The following is a 12,105-nucleotide window of genomic DNA, read 5'->3' as shown; positions in this document are numbered from 1 at the left end:
CTTAAAATAAGAATTTACTTACCGATAATTCTATTTCTCGGAGTCCGTAGTGGATGCTGGGGTTCCTGAAAGGACCATGGGGAACAGCGGCTCCGCAGGAGACAGGGCACAAAAAGTAAAGCTTTAGGATCAGGTGGTGTGCACTGGCTCCTCCCCCTATGACCCTCCTCCAAGCCTCAGTTAGGTACTGTGCCCGGACGAGCGTACACAATAAGGAAGGATTTATGAATCCCGGGTAAGACTCATACCAGCCACACCAATCACACTGTACAACCTGTGATCTGAACCCAGTTAACAGTATGATAACAGCGGAGCCTCTGAAAAGATGGCTCACAACAATAATAACCCGATTTTTGTAACTATGTACAAGTAATGCAGATAATCCGCACTTGGGATGGGCGCCCAGCATCCACTACGGACTCCGAGAAATAGAATTATCGGTAAGTAAATTCTTATTTTCTCTATCGTCCTAGTGGATGCTGGGGTTCCTGAAAGGACCATGGGGATTATACCAAAGCTCCCAAACGGGCGGGAGAGTGCGGATGACTCTGCAGCACCGAATGAGAGAACTCCAGGTCCTCCTTAGCCAGGGTATCAAATTTGTAGGATTTTACAAACGTGTTTGCCCCTGACTAAATAGCCGCTCGGCAAAATTGTAAAGCCGAGACCCCTCGGGCAGCCGCCCAAGATGAGCCCACCTTCCTTGTGGAATGGGCATTTACATATTTTGGCTGTGGCAGGCCTGCCACAGAATGTGCAAGCTGAATTGTATTACACATCCAACTAGCAAAAGTCTGCTTAAAAGCAAGAGCACCCAGTTTGTTGGGTGCATACAGGATAACAGCAAATCAGTTTTCCTGACTCCAGCCGTCCTGGAACCTATATTTTCAGGGCCCTGACCACATCTAGCAACTTGGAGTCCTCCAAGTCCCCAGCAGGCGCAAGACACCACAATAAGCTGGTTCAGGTGAAACACTGACACCACCTTAGGGAGAGAACTGGGGACGAGTCCGCAGCTCTGCCCTGTCCGAATGGACAAACAGATATGGGCTTTTTTGAGAAAAAAACCACCAATTTGACACTCGCCTGGTCCAGGCCAGGTCCAAGAGCATGTTCACTTTTCATGTGAGATGCTTCAAATCCACAGATTTGACTGGTTTTAAACCAATGTGTTTTGAGGAATCCCAGAACTACGTTGAGATCCCACAGTGCCACTGGAGGCACAAAAGGGGTTGTATATGCAATACTCCCTTGACAAACTTCTGGACTTCAGGAACTGAAGCCAATTCTTTCTGGAAGAAAAATCGACAGGGTCGAAATTTGAACCTTAATGGACCCCAATTTGAGGCCCATAGACACTCCTGTTTGCAAGAAATGCAGGAATCGACCGAGTTGAAATTTCTTCGTGGGGCCTTCTTGGCCTCACACCACGCAACATATTTTCGCCACATGTGGTGATAATGTTGTGCGGTCACCTCCTTTCTGGCTTTGACCAGGGTAGGAATGACCTCTTCCTGAATGCCTTTTCCCTTAGGATCCGGCGTTCCACCGCCATGCCGTCAAACGCAGCTGCGGTAAGTCTTGGAACAGACATGGTACTTGCCGAAACAAGTCCCTTCTTAGCGGCAGAGGCCATAAGTCCTCTGTGAACATCTCTTGAAGTTCCGGGTACCAAGTCCTTCTTGGCCAATCCGGAGCCATGAGTATAGTTCTTACTCCTCTACGTCTTATAATTCTCAGTACCTTAGGTATGAAAAGCAGAGGATGGAACACATACACCGACTGGTACACCCACGGTGTTACCAGAACGTCTACAGCTATTGCCTGAGGGTCTCTTAACCTGGCGCAATACCTGTCCCGTTTTTTGTTCAGACGGGACGCCATCATGTCCACCTTTGGTAATTCCCAACGGTTTACAATTATGTGGAAAACTTCCCCATGAAGTTCCCACTCTGCCGGGTGGAGGTCGTGCCTACTGAGGAAGTCTGCTTCCCAGTTTCCATTCCCGGAATGAAACACTGCTGACAGTGCTATCACATGATTTTCCGCCCAGCGAAAAGTACTTGCAGTTTTTGCCACTGCCCTCCTGCTTCTTGTGCCGCCCTGTCTATTTACGTGGGCGACTGCCGTGATGTTTTATCCCACTGGATCAATACCGGCTGACCTTGAAGCAGAGGTCTTGCTAAGCTTAGAGCATTTTAAATTTACCCTTAGCTATATTTATGTGGAGAAAAATCTCCAGACTTGATCACACTCCCTGGAAATTTTTTCCTTGTGTGACTGCTCCCCAGCCTCTCGGGCTGGCCTCCGTGGTCACCAACATCCAAAACTGAATGCCGAATCTGCGGCCCTCTAGAAGATGAGCACTCTGTAACCACTACAGGAGAGACACCCTTGTCCTTGGATATAGGGTTATCCGCTGATGCATCTGAAGATGCGATCCGGACCATTTGTCCAGCAGATCCCACTGAAAAGTTCTTGCATGAAATCTGCCGACTGGAATTGCTTCGAAGGAAGTCACCATTTTTTTACCATGGCCCTTGTGCAATGATGCACTGATTTTAGGAGGTTCCTGACTAGCTCGGATAACTCCCTGGCTTTCTCTTCCGGGAGAAACACCTTTTTCTGGACTGTGTCCAGAATCATCCCTAAGCACAGGAGACTTGTTGTCGGGATCAGCTGCGATTTTGGAATCTTTAGAATCCACCCCTGCTGTTGTAACAGTATCCGAGATAGTGCTACTCCGACCTCCAACTGTTCCCTGGACTTTGCCCTTATCAGGAGATCGTCCAAGTAAGGGATAATTAAGACGCCTTTTCTTCGAAGAAGAACCATCATTTCGGCCATTACCTTGGTAAAGACCCGGGGTGCCGTAGACAATCCAAACGGCAGCGTCTGAAACTGATAGTGACAGTTCTGTACTACGAACCTGAGGTACCCTTAGTGATAAGGGCAAATTTGGGACATGGAGGTAAGCATCCCTGATGTCTCGGGACACCAGATAGTCCCCTTCTTCCCGGTTCGTTATCACTGCTCTGAGTGACTCCATCTTGATTTGAACCTTTGTAAGTGTTCAAATTTTTTAAGATTTAGAATAGGTCTCACCTAGCCTTCTGGCTTCAGTACCACAATATAGTGTGGAATAATACCCCTTTTCTTGTTGTAGGAGGGGTAATTTAATTATCACCTGCTGGGAATACAGCTCGTGAATTTTTTCCCATACTGCCTCCTTGTCGGAGGGAGACCTTGGTAAAGCAGCCTTCAGGAGCCTGCGCAGGGGAAACGTCTCGACATTCCAAACTGTACCCCTGGGATACTACTTGTAGGATCCAGGGGTCCTGTACGGTCTCAGCGTCATGCTGAGAGCTTGTCAGAAGCGGTGGAACGCTTCTGTTCCTGGGAATGGGCTGCCTGCTGCAGTCTTCTTCCCTTTCCTCTATCCCTGGGCAGATATGACTCTTATAGGGACGAAAGGACTGAAGCTGAAAAGACGGTGTCTTTTTCTGCAGAGATGTGACTTAGGGTAAAAACGGTGGATTTTCCAGCAGTTGCCGTGGCCACCAGGTCCGATGGACCGACCCCAAATAACTCCTCTTCTTTTATACGGCAATACACCTTTGTGCCGTTTGGAATCTGCATCACCTGACCACTGTCGTGTCCATAAACATCTTCTGGCAGATATGGACATCGCACTTACTCTTGACGCCAGAGTGCAAATATTCCTTTAAATGCTCTATAGTCAATAAAATACTGTCCCTGTCAAGGGTATCAATATTTTTAGTCAGGGAATCCGACCAAGCCACCCCAGCTCTGCACATCCAGGCTGAGGCGATCGCTGGTCGCAGTATAACACCAGTATGTGTGTATATACTTTTTATGATATTTTTCCAGCCTCCTGTCAGCTGGCTCCTTGAGGACGGCCCTATCTATAGACGGTACCGCCACTTGTTCTGATAAGCGTGTGAGCGCCTTATCCACCCTAAGGGGTGTTTCCCAACGCGCCCTAACTTCTGGCGGGAAAGGGTATACCGCCCATATTTTCTATCGGGGGGAACCCACGCATCATCACACACTTCATTTAATTTATCTGATTCAGGAAAAACTACGGTAGTTTTTTCACATCCCACATAATACCCTCTTTTGTGGTACTTGTAGTATCAGAAATATGTAACACCTCCTTCATTGCCCTTAACGTGTGGCCCTAATAAGGAATACGTTTGTTTATTCACCGTCGACACTGGATTCAGTGTCCCTGTCTGTGTCGACCGACTAAAGTAAACGGGCGTTTTAAAACCCCTGACGGTGTTTTTGAGACGTCTGGACCGGTACTAATTGTTTGTCGGCCGTCTCATGTCGTCAACCGACCTTGGCGCGTGTTGACATTATCACGTAATTCCCTAAATAAGCCATCCATTCCGGTGTCGACTCCCTAGAGAGTGACATCACCATTACAGGCAATTGCTCCGCCTCCTCACCAACATCGTCCTCATACATGTCGACACACACGTACCGACACACAGCACACACACAGGGAATGCTCTGATAGAGGACAGGACCTACTAGCCCTTTGGAGAGACAGAGGGAGAGTTTGCCAGCACACACCAAAAACGCTATAATTATATAGGGACAACCTTATATAAGTGTTTTCCCTTATAGCATCTTTTTTATATATTTCTAACGCCAAATTAGTGCCCCCCCTCTCTGTTTTAACCCTGTTTCTGTAGTGCAGTGCAGGGGAGAGCCTGGGAGCCTTCCCTCCAGCCTTTCTGTGAGGGAAAATGGCGCTGTGTGCTGAGGAGATAGGCCCCGCCCCTTTTTCGGCGGCCTCGTCTCCCGCTCTTAACGGATTCTGGCAGGGGTTAAATATCTCCATATAGCCCCCGGAGGCTATATGTGAGGTATTTTTAGCCAAAAAAGGTTTTCATTTTGCCTCCCAGGGCGCCCCCCTCCCAGCGCCCTGCACCCTCAGTGACTGCCGTGTGAAGTGTGCTGAGAGGAAAATGGCGCACAGCTGCAGTGCTGTGCGCTACCTTAAGAAGACTGAGGAGTCTTCTGCCGCCGATTCTGGACCTCTTCTCGTTTCAGCATCTGCAAGGGGGCCGGCGGCGAGGCTCCGGTGACCATCCAGGCTGTACCTGTGATCGTCCCTCTGGAGCTAATGTCCAGTAGCCAAGAAGCCAATCCATCCTGCACGCAGGTGAGTTCACTTCTTCTCCCCTAAGTCCCTCGTTGCAGTGATCCTGTTGCCAGCAGGACTCACTGTAAAATAAAAAACCTAAGCTAAACTTTTCTAAGCAGCTCTTTAGGAGAGCCACCTAGATTGCACCCTTCTCGGCCGGGCACAAAAATCTAACTGAGGCTTGGAGGAGGGTCATAGGGGGAGGAGCCAGTGCACACCACCTGATCCTAAAGCTTTACTTTTTGTGCCCTGTCTCCTGCGGAGCCGCTGTTCCCCATGGTCCTTTCAGGAACCCCAGCATCCACTAGGACGATAGAGAAATTAAGAATTTTAGAACATCTAAGAAATATTAATAACAAAATCAATAATCATAGTGTGCTCCGACATTTTAAACAATGTCAGTTGGGAGAGCCTTTATCACTCAAATTTATGAGGTTGGAACATATACCTGTAAACAAACGAGGGTGTCGGTGAGATGCTAGCTATGTTCGATTTTGACTATGCGATTTCCCTTGAACTCCCCCAGAGCCCAGATAGCACAGAAAGTAGATAGTACAGATTTTGACTATCTGTGCTTGAGATTTTGTCTATGTACGATTTTGACTAAAGATCTGAGCAAACGAGAAACATTTTGGATCATTACCCTGGATACGCTGCCCCCGAGAGGGTTAAATGAAGGTTATGAATTGACTCAGTTTATATCTTAAAGAATCTTTTATTATCCTCCTTGTGTTTCTGTGCTATACTTTTTTTGTATTGTCACATTTTCTCCTTATTGCTATATATAGATTTTCTCTTGATGGTGTGTATATATTAAAATGAAAACCATTTGTATTTTTAATCATTATGCACTCCGTTAGATATGTATTTGCTAAGTTATGCTATAGCTCTATTAGCGGCCCAATGTGCATATATGTGTAAAATATTTTATTTTATATACGGCTATATCCGGTTTTATATACGGTGTATCCGTTGCGGTATCATTATATGTTATTATCAATATATTTTATGATGATTTGTATGCTTTTAATTTGAGACGCTTTATTGACTATTGAATGATCATTGAGTATATAGGTGCCTGTGTGTTAGCGTCCAGTCAAGCCCTCTGACGAAGTCGTGAGTGACGAAACCAGTAGGGGTGTGGCTTGACGCAGATCCCGGTTGGAGGATACGGTGCAGTATGTGCCTTCAGGGTTACTATCTTAAGCTATTTCACAAGTGGTGGTTATATCGCCACCTTTGGTACAGATCATAGCTATACATACACACACAAAATCCAACTCTCTTGGAATAATAGCATACTCAAAAAATAAAGTGTGAAATATAGGCACGCATATGTAGGGATATATCCTACGACCTGCGACGAAGGGGGAAAGTTGCTGCTGCAGCAGCGTGTGTGAACAATGGAAACACAATCTGCTCCCTCACTCCGATCTAACCTCAGACTTGCGCATTTCTGTACGAAACCCTAGGGAGCTGCGTACATAAATCCGTGAGTCCGGCAGTACTGTAAGTACAGCCTACAGCCACACTTGCTCATGCTGCAACATCATCGCAGGTAACTGTATTGACCCCTTACACCCAATCACGACACCCTTGAATATCAGCATTTTTGTGTCTGGTTAGACAGTCAATAGATAGACACCATATGTTAGACAGACTCTAGGTCGACAGGGTCAAAAGGTCGACATGAAAATGGTTGATATAAAAAAAGATAAGACAAATTGTTTTTTTTTTAAATTGAACATGTTTTTGGACTATTTCATACCTTCTCTATCCATGTCGCCATAGAGTTGGTTATAAACCTTGTGGCGAGCGCAGCGAGCACGAAGCGTGGTGAGCGAAGCGAGCCCCGCGAGGGGATGCCTTTCTACAATTGGGGGTCCCACATGACAAAACTATCCACACAAACCACAAAAATGCAAAAAATATGGTGTCTACCTTTTTTGTGTCTACCTTTTTTGTGTCTACCCTTTTTGTGTCTACCTTTTAACCCGTCGACCGAATGTCAAACATATGGTGTCTATCTATTGGCTGTCTAACTAGACCAGGGATGTCCAAACTGCGGCCCTCCAGCTGTTGAGAAACTACACATCCCAGCATGCCCTGACACAGCCTTAATATTCACTGATAGCAAAACTGTATTAGGGCATGCTGGGATATGTAGTTTCACAACAGTTGGAGGGCCGCAGTTTGGACATGCCTGAACTAGACACTATCAACCCACACCCAGTTATGTGGTAGTGTACTGTTTTGCTTCCGATTGTCCACATGTTTTATGATAGGCAAAACCAGTGCTAGTGGCTGCAAATCACTTTGACCATAAATAGTTTTATTTGGTCCTGGGCCACCAACCTGAGGCACCTCTGCAAGAGCCTTGCGGCACCCCAGGGTGCCTAGGCACACAGCTTGGGAACCACTGCCTTAAGACATAATTGCACGCAGGCAATAGGCAGACCCTCCAACATGACCCGCCCCACTGGGTACAAAATGCTCTGTTTCTGGACTTCCCTCTTAATTTATGATTTCCATCACGTGTGTTGAACTAGTTGATTGATAAAAAAGCTGTATCTTCACAGGTGATGGCAATAATAAATGAAGAGTTAAGTCCAGAAACAGAGCATTTTGTACCTAGTGGGGCGGGTCATGTTGGAGGGTATGAATAGGTGGTAAAATTCAAAACACTGACAAATGCAGCACTCATTGTCCAATTAAAGTGAGCAGGGCTTAAAACGGGTGTGGTATTGAAAGTCGACAGTAACTACGTCGACCACTATTGGTCGACAGTAACTAGGTCGACAGGGTGTCTAGGTCGACAGGGTCTTTAGGTCGACATGTTCTAGGTCGACAGGTCAAAAGGTCGACATGAGTTTTTAATGTTATTTTGGTGTCGTTTTCTTCGTAGAGTGACCGGGAACCCCAATTAGTGCACCGCTTCGCTCGCCATGCTTCGGGCATGGTGCCTTCGCTCCGCTACCGTTTCTCTCAGCACAGATTACCGTTCCAATCGTGGTCCACGTGGATCGTTAAGTATGAAAAGGTTCAAAAAAAGAAAAAAAATAAGATTTTACTCACCGGTAAATCTATTTCTCGTAGTCCGTAGTGGATGCTGGGACTCCGTAAGGACCATGGGGATTAGCGGCTCCGCAGGAGACTGGGCACAACTAAAGAAAGCTTTAGGACTACCTGGTGTGCACTGGCTCCTCCCACTAAGACCCTCCTCCAGACCTCAGTTAGGATACTGTGCCCGGAAGAGCTGACACAAATAGGAAGGATTTTGAATCCGGGGTAAGACTCATACCAGCCACACCAATCACACCGTATAACTCGTGATACTATACTCAGTTAACAGTATGAAATATAACTGAGCCTCTCAACAGATGGCTCAACAATAACCCTTTAGTTAGGCAATAACTATAAACAACTATTGCAGACAATCCGCACTTGGGATGGGCGACCAGCATCCACTACGGACTACGAGAAATAGATTTACCGGTGAGTAAAATCTTATTTTCTCTGACGTCCTAAGTGGATGCTGGGACTCCGTAAGGACCATGGGGATTATACCAAAGCTCCCAAACGGGCGGGAGAGTGCGGATGACTCTGCAGCACCGAATGAGCAAACTCTAGGTCCTCCTCAGCCAGGGTATCAAACTTGTAGACTGTTGCAAAAATGTTTGAACCCGACTAAGTAACAGCTCGGCAAAGTTGTAAAGCCGAGACCCCTCGGGCAGCCGCCCAAGAAGAGCCCACTTTCCTTGTGGAATGGGCTTTTACAGATTTAGGGTGCGGCAGTCCAGCCGCAGCATGTGCAAGTTGAATCGTGCTACAGATCCAGCGAGCAATAGTCTGCTTAGAAGCAGGAGCACCCAGCTTGTTGGGTGCATACAGGATAAATAGCGAGTCAGTTTTCCTGACTCCAGCCGTCCTGGAAACATATACTTTTCAGGGCCCTGACTACGTCCAGTAACTTGGAATCCTCCAAGTCCCAAGTAGCCGCAGGCACCACAATAGGTTGGTTCACATGAAAAACTGATACCACCTTAGGAAGGAATTGGGAACGAGTCCTCAATTCCGCCTTATCCATATAAAATACAGATAAGGGCATTTGTATGACAAAGCCGCCAATTCTGATACACGCCTTGCCGACGCCACGGCCCACAGCATGACCACTTTCCACGTGAGGTATTGTAGCTCCACGGATTTAAGTGGCTCAACCCAATGCGACTTCAGGAAATCCAACACCACGTTGAGATCCCACGGTGCCACTTGAGGCACAAACGGGGGCGGACTATGCAGAACTCCCTTAACAAAAGTCCGAACTTCAGGCAGTGAAGCCAGTTCTATTTTGGAAGAAAATCGATAGAGCCGAAATCTGGACCTTCATGGAACCCAATTTTAGGCCCATAGTCACCTCTGACTGTAGGAAGTGCAGAAATCGACCTAGCTGAAATTTCTCCTTTGGTGCCTTCCTGGTCTCACAGCACGCAACATATTTCCACCATATGCGGTGATAATGGTTTGCGTTCACTTCTTTCCTAGCTTTAAATAGCGTAGGGATAACTTCCTCCGGAATGCCCTTTTCCTTCAGGATCCGGCGTTCAACCACCATGCCGTCAAACGCAGCCGCGGTACGTCTTGGAACAGACAGGCCCCCTGCTGCAGCAGGTCCTGTCTGAGCGGCAGAGGCCATGGGTCCTCTGAGATCATTTCTTGGAGTTCTGGTTACCAAGCTCTTCTTGGCCAACCCGGAACAATGAGTATAGTTCTTACTCCTCTCCTTCTTATTATTCTCATTACCCTGGGTAAGAGAGGCAGAGAAGGGAACACATACACCGACTGGTACACCCACAGTGTTACCAGAGCGTCCACAGCTATCGCCTGAGGGTCCCTTGACCTGGCGCAATATCTTTGTAGCTTTTTGTTGAGGCGGGACGCCATCATGTCCACCTGTGGCCTTTCCCAACGGTGTACAATCATATGGAAAACTTCTGGATGAAGTCCCCACTCTCCCGGGTGGAGGTCGTGTCTTCTGAGAAAGTCTGCTTCTCAGTTGTCCACTCCGGGAATGAACACTGCTGACAGTGCTAACACATGATTTTCCGCCCATCTGAGAATTCTTGTGGCTTCTGCCATCGCCATCCTGCTTCTTGTGCCGCCCTGTCGGTTTACATGAGCGACCGCCGTGATGTTGTCTGACTGGATCAGCACCGGCCGGTGTTGAAGCAGGGGTCTAGCCTGACTTAGGGCATTGTAAATGGCCCTTAGTTCCAGAATATTTATGTGTAGGGAAGTCTCCTGACTTTTCCATAGCCTTGGAAGTTTCTTCCCTGTGTGACTGCCCCCCAGCCTCGAAGGCTGGCATCCGTGGTCACCAGGACCCAGTCCTGTATGCCGAATCTGCGGCCCCCTAGAAGATGAGTACTCTGCAGCCACCACAACAGCGACACCCTGGCCCTTGGAGACAGGGCTATCCGCCGATGCATCTGAAGATGCGACCCGGACCACTTGTCCAACAGATCCCACTGGAAAATCCTTGCATGGGACCTGGCGAATGGAATTTCTTCGTAAGAAGCTACCATCCTTCTCAGGGCTCGTGTGCATTGATGCACCGACACCTGTATACGTATTAGGAGGTCTCTGTCTAGAGACGACAACTCCTTGGACTTCTCCTCCGGGAGAAACCCTTTTTATCCTGTTCTGTGTCCAGAACCATACCCAGGAACAGTAGACGCGTCGTAGGAACCAGCTGCGACTTTGGAATATTCAGAATCCAGCCGTGCTGTTGTAGCACTTCCCGAGATAGTGCTACTCCGCCGAACAACTGCTCCCTGGACCTCGCCTTTATAAGGAGATCGTCCAAGTACGGGATAATTATTTCGGCCATTACCTTGGTAAATACCTTGGTGCCGGAGACAGACCAACGGCAACGTCTGGAATTGGTAATGACAATCCTGTACCACAATTTTGAGGTACTCCTGGTGAAGAGGGTAAATAGGGACATGCAGGTAAGCATCCTTGATGTCCAGTGATACCATGAAATTCTCCAGGCTTGCAATAATTGCCCTGAGCGATTCCATTTTGAACTTGAACCTTCGTATATAAGTGTTCAAGGCTTTCAATTTTAGAATGGGTCTCACCGAATCGTCTGGTTTCGGTACCACAACATTTTGGAATAGTAACCCCGGCCTTGTTGAAGGAGGGGTACCTTGATTTCACCTGCTGGAAGTACAGCTTGTGAATTGCTGCCAGTAAGGCAGCAGGCAAGGCTGATGTGAGGTAACGGCGAGGGGGAGTCGCCTCGAACTCCAGCCTGTATCCCTGTGATACTATTTGCAGAACCTAGGGATGCACCTGTGGGCAAGCCCACTGGTCCCTGAAGTTCCCGAGACGCGCCCCTACCGCACCTGTCTCCACCTGTGGAGCCCCAACGTCATGCGGTGGACTCAAAGGAAGCGGGGGAAGATTTTTGATCCTGGGAACTGGCTGCTGGTGCAGCTTTTTCCTTCTTCCCTTGTCTCTGTGCAGAAAGGAAGCGCCTTTGACCCGCTTGCTTTTCTGAAGCCGAAAGGACTGTACCTGAAAATACAGTGCTTTCTTAGGCTGTGAGGAAACCTGAGGTAAAAAATTTTCTTCCCAGCTGTTGCTGTGGATACGAGGTCCCAGAGACCAACCCCAAACAATTCCTCACCCTTATAAGGCAGAATCTCCATGTGCCTTTTATAGGCAGCATCACCTGTCCACTGCCGGGTTTCTAATACCCTCCTGGCAGAATGGACATTGCATTAATTCTGGATGCCAGCTGGCAAATATCCCTCTGTGCATCCTTTATATTTAAGACGACGTCTTTAATATGCTCTATGTTAGCAAACTATTATCCCTGTCTTAGAGTATTAATATTATCTGACTGGGTATCAGACCACGCT

The sequence above is a fragment of the Pseudophryne corroboree genome, chromosome 6, assembly GCF_028390025.1.
Source record: "Pseudophryne corroboree isolate aPseCor3 chromosome 6, aPseCor3.hap2, whole genome shotgun sequence".
Lineage (NCBI taxonomy): Eukaryota > Metazoa > Chordata > Amphibia > Anura > Myobatrachidae > Pseudophryne > Pseudophryne corroboree.
The sequence above is the reverse complement of the archived record's forward strand: the minus strand, read 5'-3'. Positions refer to the sequence as shown.